Source organism: Panthera onca, chromosome B2 (assembly GCF_046562875.1).
Source record: "Panthera onca isolate mPanOnc1 chromosome B2, mPanOnc1 haplotype 2, whole genome shotgun sequence".
Classification (NCBI taxonomy): domain Eukaryota; kingdom Metazoa; phylum Chordata; class Mammalia; order Carnivora; family Felidae; genus Panthera; species Panthera onca.
In genome coordinates, this window is record NC_138343.1 from 12325417 (window position 1) to 12341161 (window position 15745).

General features: G+C 44.3%; 1 protein-coding gene across 11 annotated transcripts in view; it reads left to right on the forward strand.

Annotated features, from left to right (window-relative positions):
- Positions 1-15745, forward strand: part of ATXN1 (ataxin 1) — a 413533-nt gene that overhangs the window by 55190 nt on the left and 342598 nt on the right. Inside the window, exon 1 of one of the 11 annotated variants that reach the window (XM_060614226.3) lies at positions 249-5390. The exons of the other annotated variants lie outside the window; for them this stretch is intronic. The gene's annotated coding sequence lies outside the window, so the exon portion shown is untranslated. Of the gene's footprint in view, positions 1-248; positions 5391-15745 lie in introns of those variants that run through there. 11 annotated transcript variants of the gene reach the window in all.

The following is a 15745-nucleotide window of genomic DNA, read 5'->3' on the forward strand; positions in this document are numbered from 1 at the left end:
GTTCATATTTTTTAGTTCCTTATTTTCATCTTTGTTTTACACTTCATTTTAAATGGATCACTGTTTTTCCCCCACATATTGTATATAGTTTGGATGCAGTATTACTGTTACTTGAGTAGTGACTTTATACCCAATTATAATTAATTTTATTAATAAGACTTTTTTTTTAGCTTTGTCTGATGTTTTCTACGTGCCATTTATTTTTGCTGCTGCTGCTGCTTCTTTTTTTAACCCTTTCCTTCCTTCCTTTGGCTAGATTGAATTTTCTTTGGCTAATTTAAAAGAAGATATTTTATATTATTCGTATAATTATTCTTACTTTTATCTTAACCTAAACTTAGCTTTCTCTAAGACTTACCAGTGACTTTACTGTTCCCCCAGTTACTCCCCACCTCATAACCATTAGACCTCTCCTGTCTCAGACTGCTGTTTTTCCCAATTTCTACCTTTCTGAGTTTCTCCAAGAGTTTCCCTGACTACTAGTGTTTGTTAATGGCCAACACTCTGAGATGGGTATCAGTCCGCAGCCTGTGCAACTCCCCCAGCTTGTTTGAAACCAGAAGTGACTTGACTTGATCTTTAAGAAAGTTAATGCTTCTGGCAAAGTGAAGGGTAGATTTCATTGGGGTAACATCGGAGGCAGAGGTACCTCTAGGGGTCTTCTGCAGTAGTGCAGAAGAGTTTATGATAGTGGAAGTTCCGTGGAAGGATCGGTGTGTTTGTACTTGAGGCGTGTGGGAGAAAGAAGTCGATGGAGCTAAGCCTGAGTGGTAAATATGTTACATTTCTTTATTTTTCAAGTTCCAGTCACACGATTTTTTTTTAATGTTTATTTATTTTTGAGACCGAGAGAGACAGAGCATGAACGGGGGAGGGGCAGAGAGAGAGGGAGACCCAGAATCGGAGGCAGGCTCCAGGCTCTGAGCCATCAGCCCAGAGCCCGACGTGGGGCTCGAACTCACGAACCGCGAGATCATGACCTGAGCCGAAGTCGGACGCTTAACTGACTGAGCCACCCAGGCGCCCCTTCAGTCACACGATTTCTTACTAGAGTTTTGCTGGCAGGATTAAGTGAGGTAAAACGTGTAGACGACATGACATATCCTGGTATAGAAATGATCATGTAAAAACTGGACGGCTGATTTCCACATTTCTGTCTCAATGGCTGTATGAATGGGCGTAGGAAGGCGGCAGGTGCTCTAGAAGTGTTTTTGTTGTTTTTGCATTGGAGAGCAGGGGATAATATAATTCTTTTATTTGTATTCCTTGTCATTTTGAATTTGAATTGCCGATGAGACATCTAGGTAGGAGATAATTGGGTATATCCGTCTGGAGCTGATAGAAGACAGGGTTTTGAGAGTAGTTAGTAAAACTATAGGGGGCCTTCTAGCAAGACGTGACAGGGGGAGAAAGAGAAGAGATCCTTGGAAAAACATTTGTAGAATGGATTTGGAGGAAGAAGATCCATCAGAGAAAATTAGGAGGCCTTGAATCTTTTTTTTTTCAAAGATTTATTTATTTTCGAGAGAGAGAGAAGGGGCAGAGAGAGAGAGGGGGGGACAGAAGATCCAAAGTAGGCTCCACGCCATCAGCACAGAGCCCAGTGCTGGGCTCAGACTCTCGAGCCATGAGATCATAACCTGAGCCGAAGTCAGACGCTCAACTGACTGAGCCACCCAGGTGCCACTAGGAGGCCTGGGTTTTTGTCCCATTTCTGACACTTAGCTAGTTTCCTTAACCTTTTAAGAAACAATCTTTTCAGGGGCTTCTCTCTCTCTCTCTCTCTCTCTCTCTCTCTCTCTCTCTCTTTTTGAGCTGTTCTCTCTCTCTTCCATTCTCCCTCCCTCTCTCTCTCTCTCCCTCCCCCTTCCTCCCCCCTCCTCCTTCCCATGTTCCCTTCCTCCATTCTTCATTAATTTCACAAATATTTCATGAATACCTGCACAGAACACAGAACCCCAGAGAAGGAGCACCTAAATCAGACTGGGGAAAAGGGAGTCAGAGCAGGCTTTCAGAGCACATGCCCTTCAAACTAAGCTTTTGAGAACGAGGAGTGATTTAGACAGCCTGTGCAAAGAGAGACCAGAAACAAAGTGCAGAATGGTGTATGGACAGACAGAAGGAGTAACAAGCAGATCAGTGAGTCAGGCCTGACAGCGCTGGAGAGGTTCAAGGGCTAGGTCAGGAGGGGCCTTGTGTGCAAACACGGGACCCTGGATTTTATCCGGAATGTAATGCAAACCCCCAAATCCACTGGAGGACCAGAGACAGGGCTGTGAAAAGTCACATGTGTGGTTTAGAAACCTCATTTTTCCAGTGCTGTGCATGTGGCATGATAAGGGAGCAGGTGGTGGGCAGGGAGACCAAAGAGGAAACAGTTCTAGAAATTCAGGTGACAGAGGAATGTTTATTTAACGACCGTGGAGCACCTGCTCCATGCTAATCGCCGGCCTGTGTGCCGGGGATCCTGCGTGGGCCAGGACACTCAGGCCCCTTATTCTCAGGAAGCTTGTGGTGACCGTGGAGATGACAGGCGTGTAAGAGGAAGCAGATTGGAGGGATGTTAATGAGGTAAGATCTAAGGACCCGAAGGTGAATCAGACCTTGGAGGTGAGTGAGAGGGCAGGGCCTTCTGGTTTGGAGAGCTGGGTGGACCACGGCACCACTCGGTGCCCTGGGGAGCCTGGCAGAAGAGCTGAGTGGGGCTTCCAGGTGGAGGTGTCCAGCATGTGCTTGGATAAACAGCTCTGGACCTCAGAAGGGGCCTCTGCGGCTTCTTTGTGTACTAGATGGAAGAATTGAACTAGTTGCTTCACTTACTTGATTTTCTTCCCTTCCATGACTGCATTTCAGCGTCTGCGTCTGACAGGTGTTTCACTAAAGACCAGACTTGCTTCTACATCTCCGCAGAACCTCATACGGGGCTGGGCAAGATGGTCGAGTTTACTGATCGTTTTAGGTGGATCTGGAAGCCAGTGCTGTCGATTTCATTACTCACTGCTGGTCCTTGCTTTCCCCTTACCCTTCTAGTCACTACCTCGACTTTGGCTTGCTGTGTAAATTGCTGTGGGTAGTTGTGCCATGGTCTGTCTATCACACGCACTCTGAGGGCTTTGGTCCACTGTGCGCATTTTATAGAGAGAAGAGACCCAGAGGGTTCGTGAGGCTTCCAGCGTGCTGGTGGAGCTAGGATTAGATCTCTTAATTCACTGGTCCCTTTGGTACTGCCTTCCCTCCCCCTTGCAGAGTGAGTTCTTAGGTATATATTTGTGCAGGAGTTTGGAGATGACTAAGCCTGTGTATGTGGCTTTGAGACTTCATGTCAAAATTGCCAAGAAGCATTGGATTCCGTTAGCTGTGACGTAGGCAGGCGGCCGTCCTTGGTGCCACAAGTTGGATTGGGGCAGCTCTCTGCCCACACGCCCATGTTTGGGGTGCCCTCAGGAGGCTGTCAGGAATCCTTTTACCCCAGGTGTAGAGTCCTACTGTGCTGTGACTTCAAAGCAAAAGCAAAAAGTGCAGAAATGACCTGCCGGAGTGTGAGAAGCACTTCTTGCTGGTTAAGAGTTTCAAGTGCGAGAGAAAGAGACGTGTTGAAAGGACATTTACTTTCATCAGCTCAGAACATCTGCTTTTTATTCTTTAAAAGGAAGCAACACCTCAAATTACAGCAGTCCCTAGGCAGGCAAGCACTTGAGATTTTGATCTGTGCAGATTCTTCGAGGGGGTGCCTCCCAGAGCTTTTAGGAGTGATTTGTAGCACTTGACAGATTTTGGAGGATGACAGACAGGTTTTGTGGGGAAGGGGAGAGGGCAGCAAAGACAGGGGAGGAACCGCTCTGTGAAACAGCAAACGAGCCTTTTCTCTGCTACCTGGGTAGAAGTGGAGGCTGTGCTCAGCAGACCCCGGAGACCACATTAAAATCGGAAATGAAAACTAAACGCCATGTTTTTTTTTTTAATAATTATTATTTTTAATGCAGTGCCCACCTCCAGAGCATTCCTCCAGCGTGGGCTGCATCATAATTTCCCCTTTTATATAGATTTCTTTTTTTTTTTTTATTGTGCTGAAATATACATGGCATAAAACTCGGCCACGTTAACTGTTGCTATTGTGGGGTTCCGGGACATCAAAGCCATTCACAGTGGTGGATGTCACAGCTGTCCTACATTTGTTCTTTTTATTTTTTATTTATTTATTTTTCCCTTGGGTAATTATTTTATTTTTTTTTATGAATATAATTTATTGTCAGATTGGCTTACAAACAACAACCAGTGCTCATCCCAACAAGTGCCCTCCTCAATGCCCGTCACCCATTTTCCCTCTGTTCTTTTTGATTTGAGAGGTGCAGGTTTCCCAAATTAAGCACCTTAGGAGGCAAAGAAGCATCACCCCTAACCCCAGAGCCCATCGTAACATTAGAATGGAGCTGGTAGGTGCCAAGGGTTTTTCCTTATTCACGTGGTTTTGTTCAAACCTAGCTGTGATACTGTTCTAGGAGACTGTAACGTGAATTTCAGAGTTGTAAGGAAATTTGAAGATGGTTCACTCCATTCCCCTGTTTTTAGATTAAGAAATGAATAGCCCAGAGGGACAATGGCTTGCTTAGCTGGGTCCAGAGCCCAGGTGCTCTGTCCCCTGAGACCACTGCCCTGGGCTAGTCGGTCTTTAGTTTCAAAATGTGGTATAAAAAATTCATTGGTGGTTTATTTTTAGGGTAATCTCTCTCTCTCTCTCTCTCTCTTTCTCTTTCTCTGTGTGGTTTCTGTGTCTGGATTTTTTTTTTTTTAATGGCGTCTTCAAACAGGAATTTGTTTTAAGCAAGAAAATCACAACCTTATTGTTTACCAGCCGTGACCTTAGACGCTGACATTCACTCCTGTCCTGCCTGTGTTCGGATATCACTATACCCAGGATCTTCCTTCTTTCTCCCCCACCCCCGTTTCTTCTGCTGATTGTAGTAAAACCAAAGTTTAAAGGTGATCCTTGTTTTTCCCCAGTTGGGCTTTTCCAGACAGTTGCTCTTGCTTCTTAAGATCTGTTTCCCACTTAGGGAAATTAGGTGAAAACTTGAGGAAGCAGAGCCTTGCAGTTAAAAACAGAATGTCTGTTTACCACTGCACACCCTCGGGGCCGGCCTGCCTGTTCCGTCTCCTCTCCAGCCTCTCCTGCCTCCCAGGGCCCACCCGCAGGCAGTTCTCACCTCCTCCTGCCCACATCGGAGGTCTGTGGGAGGTGGTTAGGAAGCCGGAGGACAGACGGGGAGCTCGGGGGGAGCTGGGGTATATTGTTTGGGTCGGCCATGTAAGCCTTGTGCTGCTGTGTAAATGGCCACGATTCAGGCGTTATCTCGGGACTTCTGCTGGGCACCAGACAACCCGATCTCCTGGTAAGGTTAAACTTGGCCCTCCCCTCCCTCCCGCCCTCTTTGATCAGCCGGGAATGGCCCCGGGGAGGGAGGGCAGGAGGGAGGGGGAGGCCAGAGCACAGCGAGATGTGCACTCGGCAGAAACATAATAACCACACAGGCGGAACAGGGAGTGTTTTCTCAGTCTGTACCCCAGATACAGAGGAAGAAGTCCATTCCCGAATCCTTGCCCGAGCTCATTCTTAAAGGGCACCTTTAAGACACCTTCGCTGTCTAGAGCCTGCCCAGACCATCAGCTTGGCCGGCAGCCGCGGGGAAAGTCCGAGAAGACCCCGGGATTGGGAGAGAGAGGCTAAAAATTAAAAAGCATGCACTGTCTGCCACGTGTGTTTCGTAAAAATGTAATTGAAGAAGACAAGAGTAAGCTCCCACTGCTGCCTAATAGCTTATTTTTTTGACTGAGAAGAACGTTTCTTTTCATTCAGCAGATCATTTTAGGTGTCATTCAGTTTATTTTAAGCAGTGTGTTTCATCCTGAGCAGATTAAGAATTTTATTTTTTTAAACTCTGGACTGTGTTGCTTCCTACTGGGAACTCTTTTTTTTTTTTTTTTTTTTTTTTTTTTTTTTTTTTAACACCGACGAACAAAATCTATGCGGTCAGGTACTGAATTTTTGCATGTTTGTCTTCTAAGAGGCAACACAGTTGATTCTTCAAAATCATGTGAACCTGACATTTCACTTGGGGAAGTCGAAGGAAGTCGGCGAGGTCTCACGTTCGTTCATGAAAAGACGTGCCTCTTTTTCTCCTTATCACCTTTTAGTATCTGTCCTGCTGGCTGGCGGGCTGTGGTCTGGCTTAGCTCTCTCCCTGGAAGTCACATTGTGCTCCAGAACCCTGTTTACTGTGACCCACAAACAGTTCCCAGGCTTCGCAGCGAGGAGCCAGAGGTAAAGCCATCAAAAAGCAAAACGGTGGTTCAGCCCTCCCCGAAATCCACCCAGAATGTGTCTCTGAATTCAGTTAGACCTGTTTGCTCTCCTTTTGCGTCCTCACTCGCTCCTAACTTGCAGCGCCCTGCTCCCCTTTTTATTTTCACTTTTATCATTTGAGTAGTAACGGACGGGGAAGTAGTTACTCAATTTGTAAAACGTTGGGTGGTGAGGTCACAGATGCCGAGATTAGCCTGTAGTTTGTAACCGTTTCAGACAGAAGACAGCAAGATCTTGCCTGTGTATTTCGGAGCTGTTTTCAGAGGACAGCAAGATCTTGGCCTGTGTATTTCGGAGCCGTTTTGTTGGTCTTTTAAACGTAGTGGTAACAGGGAAGAACAGAGAGGTTGCTTTCTGCCATGGTGCTGCTGAATCCTTGAACACAACCCATCAGCAAATCCAGATGCATTTCAGCAGGCACGGAATATTTCTTGTCTAGTGGTGAACTGAACATTGCATAGAAGAAAACAGAAAGGGGACTTTTTTTTTCTGGAAGTAAAGATCAGGTACTAATTTCTGGACAGACCTTCTGTTGCACAAGTTAAATATTCATTCCTCTCCGGTTGTATTTTCTTGGTGTATTTGAGCTTTCCTGCCGTTTTTTTTTTTTTTTTTTTTTTTAATTTGCTTCGTTGAAAAAAAAAAAAAGGCAGTATGGATCACTGTATTTTGTTTTATTAAGCTGGAAGGACAATCATAGAATCTGAATTTTAGAGTTGAAAGGGTTTTAATCTAACTGAATGTTCTAATTTTACAGATGAGAAATCTGAGGCATAGTGAGGTTAAGTGACCAACCTTACAACACACAGCTTGTTTGTGTGAGGGCTGGGCTAAAAACCCAGCTCTCCAGAGACTCCTACTTTACGGTTTTTCTTCACTGGGCATAAGTTTTTAGCTCCAGCTAGGATCTTTTTCTGTTATTGGGATTATTTCTGAAATGGCTGGGTCTTGAAAATGTATTATTTCAATCTACTTGTTCTTATACTTCAAGAAGAGGAACAACAACAAAACCTCCCTCCATGAAATCTCATTACCACGTAACGTGGAGAGTGTATGTACACGTGCCAAAACGGTCTTTAATGATTGTCAGTGTGCCCTATCTGGAAGTTTTAATCTTCTTTAGAACAAGGTTTATCTGTTTAAGAAAAGCCCAGGGGTGTGTTAAGTGTGGATGGAGAACAATGAAGCATTACCTCCTAGGTCTTGGGGGACAGAGTGGGAGAGGTGGAGGGAGGGGCGTCAAGCACGTTCTTACTCCCATGGTCCATGCAAGTTGCTCAAATAATTTATCAGTGACACCCTTCTTCACTGCAAGGCACTAATGACCGAGTGATGTGTGTAGACTGGGAGGTTCCGGGCCCTGTTCAAATAAATCACGAACATAGTCCATTTCCAGCGCAGGTGAAACGTTAATCCCGTGGAGGCAGAAGTGGTTACTATTCCCCCTGCCCCATTACCTCTGTGACATTGTTTCTCGCGGTGCCTTGGGGAGAGATGATTGGAAGGGGCAAACACTGTCTCCTGGTGCTCGTAGCCATAGGAAGTCATGAAGGGTAAGATGTATGTGCAGGGTGGGCAGTACGTGCTCAGGAAGGGACCTCCTTCTGTCCCCTGGCCAGAGCTCCCGGGGGCCCCGTGGGTCTCCTCCTAGTAGCTGGGGCACCGAGTGCCGGAGTGCCGTGGCTTTGGATTGGTGACAACAATACCCATTGCCTATAAGGACATGATTATTTATTTGTCCTTAGGTGTTAGGAAGATGTTGTTTGATCTCCATTGGGCTTTGTTAGAAGTGTATTAGGAAGTCCCAGGGCAGAAACGTTTGGTCCCTTTGGTGGAGGTAGGTCACTTACTCACTACATGAGTAAATTGAAAACGTGTTTTTTTTTTTTTAATGTTTATTTATTTTTGGGGGGAGGGGCAGAGAGAGGGGGAGATACAGAACTGAAACAGGCTTCAGGCTCTGAGCTGTCAGCACAGAGCCCAGCATGGGGCCTGAACTCATGAGCCATGAGGTTGTGACCTGAGCCAAAGTCAGACACTCAACTGACTGAGCCACCCAGGTGCTCCCAAAACATTTGAGGATTAAGCCTAGTGAGAGTTTTGCATCTACTATGAGAGATTTGGGGAGTTGGGGGCAACTACAGGGGGAAAAACATAGAAAAAAGGAATTTTTAAAAAGGGAAAAAATTAGGCTTAGCTCTTCAGAGACCACAAAAAAATTTAAAAGACTTAAGTGCAAAAAAAAAAAAAGAGGGGAAAAATGGTGTTAAATAGCCATATTCTAAATAGCACCACAGTAACTGGGATCTGAAGAGAATGGAAAGCAGGGAAGGTCTTAGGGAAGTCCAAGGGGAGATTGTAACAGTTTGGGAACATCCTTGTACGTGGAATTATTTTGCCCTTAATATGTGATACTGTGTTAACAGTATGCTGAGGAATTTTCCCAATTAGCAATCCAAAATGGAATCACCTCACATACGTATACGCTGTCGGTGAGATCCAGTTAAAAGAAAACGTGTGGGTGGGTGGGTGGGTGCATCCTTCTTCCCGCTCCCTCCTCGTCCTGCTGCGGGTGTCCACTTTAATACGATGCAGGTGTGGGTGCTATACAGGTGCCCCTCTGTGCAGTGTCTTAGAAAGGAGTCACCAAGTTCGGAATTTCCTTAAAATTCGTACTAACAGAGGTATCCTCTCCATACAGCAAAGATGTTAAAGAGACTTTAAGAGCTGAGAGTGTATTGCACTAACGATGTCCCTCGTCTCCCCTCTCTTAGCTTTTAGGGTGAAAACTACCTTTCCCTTGAATATGAGAAGGAGAGAAACCCCTTTTCCACTGTTCCTACGACAGAGGTTTCAAAACTCCCTTGGTTTACCTAAAACTAGGAGCTTCATGACAGGCTGACCTCTGACCAATAGATCAGAAGGCAGATTTCTTTCTTTCATTCACGTGTTCCTTTCCACTAAAGAATGCGACACTGGGGCGCCTGGGTGGCTCAGTCGGTTGAGCGTCCGGCTTCGGCTCAGGTCACGATCTCGAGGTCCGTGAGTTCGAGCCCCGCGTCGGGCTCTGTGCTGACTGCTCAGAGCCTGGAGCCTGTTTCACATGCTGTGTCTCCCTCTCTCTCTGACCCTCCCCCGTTCATGCTCTGTCTCTCTCTGTCTCAAAAATAAATAAACAGTAAAAAAAAAAAAAATTAAAAAAAATAAAAAAAATAAAAAAAAAGAATGCGACACTATAATTCCTTTGAGTTCCTTAATGATTATTCACTTTTGTTCCCTCATGTTTCTCTAGTAGAGATTTAAATATTTAATTTTGTATACTCCTGGAATTAACTGCTTTCAGAGGGTATACGTAGTCAGCATATTTAAATGCATCCGGTGCAGACATTGTTAGAAGGAAGAAAAAAAAAACCCCAACCACCTCAACATTGTCAGGAAGAAATTATTGTAAAATGAGGTATAAGGTTTCCTAAATAGAGTACAGGATAGTGGACATTAATGTAACCTTTTTCTTGGAGATTTATTGTCATTTCTCTGAAATGATTGCACTGATGTAGTACGTTACGATGCCCCAGAAGCTCGTGATTCTTCCTGATGTCACGGCCTCTGTCCCATTCACTTTTCTTGGTTGCCGTGTCTTTAGAGCTCCTTTTATTTGCCTGTCTGATCTGTTGTAAACTTAAGGGAAACCAGAGAACCAAGCTTATAAAATTACTAGCCTGGATTGGGTACCTGAATTCTCACCTATTGCTTTCCCCACGCACCACCTTGGCCCATGGTGGTCACGGCCACGTTCTGGATGCTGAAGGCTGCGCCAGGCAGGGAGGAATAGGATGTTATTATGTAAAGTAAGGGCTGCCAGTGTGCGTGACGGTTTTTATTTAGTAACAGCCCAAATCGGCATTGGATAAAATAATAAAAATAAATAGGATCCCTTCTGTGCTTGAAACTAATCTTGGTTCAAGTTGAATCTGTAACAAGACGGTGGTCTAGGACTTCAGGGTTTACTACGAGACTGAATGGGAGACCTGTTGGGGGTAGACCAGAAGTTTCCAAAGCAATCTTCATCCCAGACAGGGGATTGCCTGGCTGGCATGTCAGGGTTCGTGGGTAGAAACTCCTGGGGTACCTGTGCCTTCCTCTCCCTTCAGCTCCATTATCCCAGAAGGCAGGGGAGAGGTGACGATCTGAAGAGCATGGGTGTGCGGCTCTCCCACTTTGCTTCTTCCAGCCGGGAGAGGAGCTGGGGAATTTTATGCACGCACCACAACACTCACTGGGCTCACAATGTAGGTAAGAGGACAGAGTAATAAATTATTCCGTGTGCGTAAGTGTGTGTGTGTGTGTGTGTGTGTGTGTGTGTGTGAGAAACATATTTCCCCCCAAAGTGGATACACAATGAGTATAAATCTGACCTTAGGAACTCAAAATATTTTTTTCATAGAAATAGCGTATGCCATAGCTGGGTCCCAGGAAAGCCCACCAAGCCCCATGGTCCCTCAGGGCCATGTCCATCCACTTGGATGTAGTCTGCATAGATCCTTGGTGCCAAAGGCCCTTCAGCTGTTGGCACATGGTTATGAAGAATGGCCACTGTGGCTTATAGAATAACAGTGAACAACGTGAGTAGAAGCAGTTTGTTATTCAACTGGTAAAATGAGTGAGGCTAGCAAAGGACCTGATGGGAAGTGAAATCACTTACTGAAGTGGTTCCCAAGGACCCAAATAAGAACTAAGAGCAGAAGGGAAGTTAAAGGTAAAGAGAATTAAGAGTTCTGCCACTGGAGGAAGAACATTCTAACATCAGGGCTGCCTTAAAAATAGAACAAGCCTATTGATGAGGTAATGAAACCTCCATCACCTGAGATGTTCAAGCAGAGGTGAGAGGCCCCTCTCAGGAGGAATTCTCCAGAAGGAAGCCATATATTGAATGGAGGGTTATAGTTCACAACCAGTCCTTTTTCTCCTAACACTGATATATGGTGTTCAAGACTCACATTTGTGAGGTAATGTAACAGCATTGAAATAATTTTAACAAAGGCAAGTAGCCATAGTTTCACAACCCTAATACAGTATAACTTTTTTTTTTTTTTAAGCTTTATTTATTTTTGAGAGAGAGAGAGTGTGTGTGTGAGCGGGGGAGGAACAGAGAGAGAGAGAGAGACAGAATTCGAAGCAGGCTCCAGGCTCTGAGCTGTCAACACAGAGCCTGACACGGGGCTCGAACCCACGAACTGTGAGATCATGACCTGAGCCGAAGTTGGACGCTTAACTGATTCAGCCACCCAGGCACCCCAGTATAGCTTTATTTTTGTATTGGATGCCTCATTGCCTACACCTAATTTCTTTAAAACAAGAGGCAAAACTTAATAAACACAATGTCATTTTACCACTCTAAAGAGTGTAATATTCACCATTACTGATCTGTTTTCACACTTCTAAGTGCTATAATAATAAATATAAATGATATATTCACATTATTGCTGTTCAAGTGTTTAAATTCATTATTAGCAAAATCAAAATCATTCGAAACATGTAGCAATCTTACACAGTTTACATTTTTCATTGTTTTAAGATTTTGACAGTAATATTTCTGCACATTGGTGGTCCTCGAGGATTAGGCAGGGCAAGGTTCTTTTGGCTTTTATAATTAGCATGCTGGATTCCCAGTTTTTCCTGCCCTAGGGGGGGTTTTTTCTTACAGTAAATTCTGCTAAAGGGTGATTGGAGTTTGGACAGGGAGAGCAGGCTTCCGGTTACCAGAGAGAGCCTGTGACTTACTGTCTGTGCTTTTCCTAGGTCACCAATTTTCACAGAATCTGAGTATAATTAAATACACTTTATAATAAACTAGGCTGAATATAATTTAATCTTTCCCTGAAGGTACTTCGGAGTCTCGGAGTGCTCTGGGGTCATGGTGAACATCAATTACCTTCTCACGGTGGGTGTGCAGAAGGAGGCAGATAATAGAGTTCCATCCGATTGAGTCCTGGATGACCAGACATTTGTTCTGTTATCACAGGGAGTCCAATGTCAAGACTTTGGAAGATGCTTAATGTTAAATTCTCAGGCAGGAGAGGATGTGATAAAGATGAGCTCGTTGGTTTTGAGAGGTTGAAAGTTGACGATAATCATCCCCATGGACGTGGTAGTTTAGATAGAGCACTCTTTAGTGTCTGAAGCTCTCTCACATAACTCGTCACCCATTATTTGATTCTTACGACAATTCTAGGAAGGAAACATGGCATCTGGCATCCCATTTTTACAGTTTCAGTGACTTGGCCAAGATCCCCATAGTATGTAGGTGGCTGTGGCCACTTGAGTCCAGAATTCAGTGTTCTTGTAAGCATTCCAAAGGATACTAAAACTTTGTGCAGTGTAATATTTTTGAGTGCCTACTGTGTTCTCTGTGATGTATTTGTTAGCTCATTTAATTTTCACAAAAGCCCTACGTGTAGGTGGATATTGGTTCTTTGAATATTATTATGGCTCCCATGTTTAGAGATGAGGACTCTGACACACACAGGTGAGGGCATGCAACTATGATGGCGGAGCTGAAATTTGAACCCAGGAGCTTGGGGCTGCGCGGCCCAGGCTCTCCCTTTCATGCCACACTGCCACTCTGTGCAGATCCACTAGTGTGGGCTCAGTCGAGAGAAAGCACCTAATACAGTGCTTGTTCCATGGCCTTTAGTTTTAAAAATAGTTTCTATTATTATTATTATTTATTATTATTATTATTATTATTATTATTATTATTATTATATTCACAGTGGCCAAAACCATGTTAAAGTTTTTAAAGAACAAGCTATCATATTTGTTTCCCTTTACGTGAACATGTGTGTATTAATTAGATATACTGTCTTTCTGAGTCATTAAAATAGGCAACTGTGATCATTATATTTGTTAATATTATTATACCCAGCTGCACTTGTCTTGACTTACAACTTCACAGCATTAGAGAGCCAGCAAGTTGTCTGAGAACCCAAAATAATGATCCATATTATTTGTCGTATAGTTCCTTTGTGACGGTGATAAAATAGAAGCTCGAACTTAAAGGTGGGAAGAGCAGGTTGCTGTTGATGGTTGCCAGCAGGCCCATGATACAAACTGCACAGAGCTCCTTAGAAAATACACGGTGACCCCTTTTACTCCGTCTGAACACACAGCGCCTACAGCTTCCGTTTGTCCTCCACTCCAGCCACACTTGCTTGATTTTGATCTGTTTGTGCAAGGTAATCCTCTCCGTGATTATTTACCATCCTTCACTGTGCTTTCTTGACCGTGAGCTTTAGGCCGGAAGCTCTTTCTAATGCAGGAACTCTATTGGCGTCCCCGTGGTACCTACTTCATAGATGTAACTGGCAGTAACTGCTTGGTAGGTGCTTTATACTTTTAACATACCTCATTTTTATTATAGATACCCCCCCATCTTTTAACATTTTTTTTTTTTTTTTTACATTTTAAATGGGCATTTTTTCACAGCACTGCATCTGCACTTAGGAGCTACGACATCTCTCTTCCTCTTGCGTCATAGGAGTTTATATTCCTTCTTTCAGTGAATTTTACAGAGTACTCACTTTGTGCCACATACTCTGTAGGTTGAGGGAACGTAATAACGAACAAAAGCAGACAGGGTTCCTGCGCTCGGGGAGCTTTTCCACTCTACTTGAGGATGGCCATAAGGAAAAGAGCAGATAATGATTTGGGACTGTAACGCCTACTGGGACATTCCCACCAGACATCACCATCATCACTATGGAACATTCCAAGGGTGCATCCCATTTTTTCAGTGCATTCAATTGGAATGAAAGACACGGGTAGTGTCTGCAAACCACTCCAGTAGGTTGTAATTTGAGTCTCTTTGTCTCCCTTCTTCCCTTCCCTCATTCTTTTGTCTCATTCTTAGTTTTGAAAGCTTAGTCGCTATTTCCTAGACCTTTCCTAATACGTCATTTGGGCGACCCAAAGGCAGGACCCATGGGTTGTTTGAACTGGGCCAGCGCCATCTACGAAGGTGGTGGGAGAGAGGACGCCACGTTGTGTAGCCAGGTCTTCCTTGCGCTCTAACCAAATTTGTGTTGAGTTCAATCTTTCTGGACAAGTCACTCTCTTTGCGTCTCCATTTTCTCATTATTGGGATAAGGAGCTGAAACAGAAAGATTTGCTAAGGTTCCTGCCAGTTCTGCAGTTCTGTGAGTCACCTGTTCCTGAAAAGTTGAGTGTACTTATTTCATAAATGGGAATATATTTTCTAAGGAGCCTTGAAATCTAGTTTCCAATTATCCTCTCCCCTGGTTTATAACTTATCATCGATGTGTTGTGGCTTCTAACACTGTTGCTGCTCTAAGCCCATCAAGAGGTTAATTACCTGTGAAGAATGAGATGCTGCTGGAAAGCTGTAAAACGTTTGAGAGAACTTTGGAGCTAATCTCTTTGGTAATGTGAGTGAATAAATGCCCTTCATGTATCTAGTTTCTGGGAGGAGGCATAGCGGTATTGGACATATGTACTGGACAAAGTCAAGTTGCGGTAAGAATTGAGTATTGAAGATCGTGGTCAAGCACATCAAGGATCGTCTTCTTCCTCTCAGAGGTTATTCAGTTGGAGCACAAATAATGCTTTTAAAAAACAACCGGATCCTTCCATGTTCCCTTAGGCATCCTGAATAGTACCATTTTTTTTTTAATGTTTATTTATTTTTGAGACAGAGAGAGACAGAGCATGAATGGGGGAGGGTCAGAGAGAGAGGGAGACACAGAATCTGAAACAGGCTCCAGGCTCCAGCTGTCAGCACAGAGCCCGACGCGGGGCTTGAACTCACGGACCATGAGATCATGACCTGAGCCGAAGTCGGACGCTTAACCGACTGAGCCACCCAGGCGCCCCATTTTTTGTTTGTTTTATCTTGCTCTCCTGTAGTGGGTAAAAACTCTAAACGAGGAAACAGATGAGGAATTTATTTAAAAATTGTTTTAATGGCCAACCCGGTTCATCTTCTTTTCTAGTCTTCTCCATCTGGAATAGAACAGCTCCAGGCCCCAAACTTGCTTTCCTGTGACTTCAGCAGACCTTATGCATTGCAGTTCCATAGCACTGCCTGGCGCTCAAGCTTTGTCTTAAAGAATGAGTATTGTCTTGATTTGCTCTAAAATATGCCAGACAGGAAATGCCCACTGCATATAGGGAGGGTCGTGTGTTTCAACACACACACACACACACACACACACACACACACACACACACATCACTAAGCACATCTATTCCCGGTATTTCCTTTCAGTAAAGCACCTAGAAAAAAGAGAAAGCTGTCTAACCAGCTTTTGGTGGTTGTCAGGGATATCATTAGTGGGAATCTCAAGATACTAAATTTAATTTTATGAA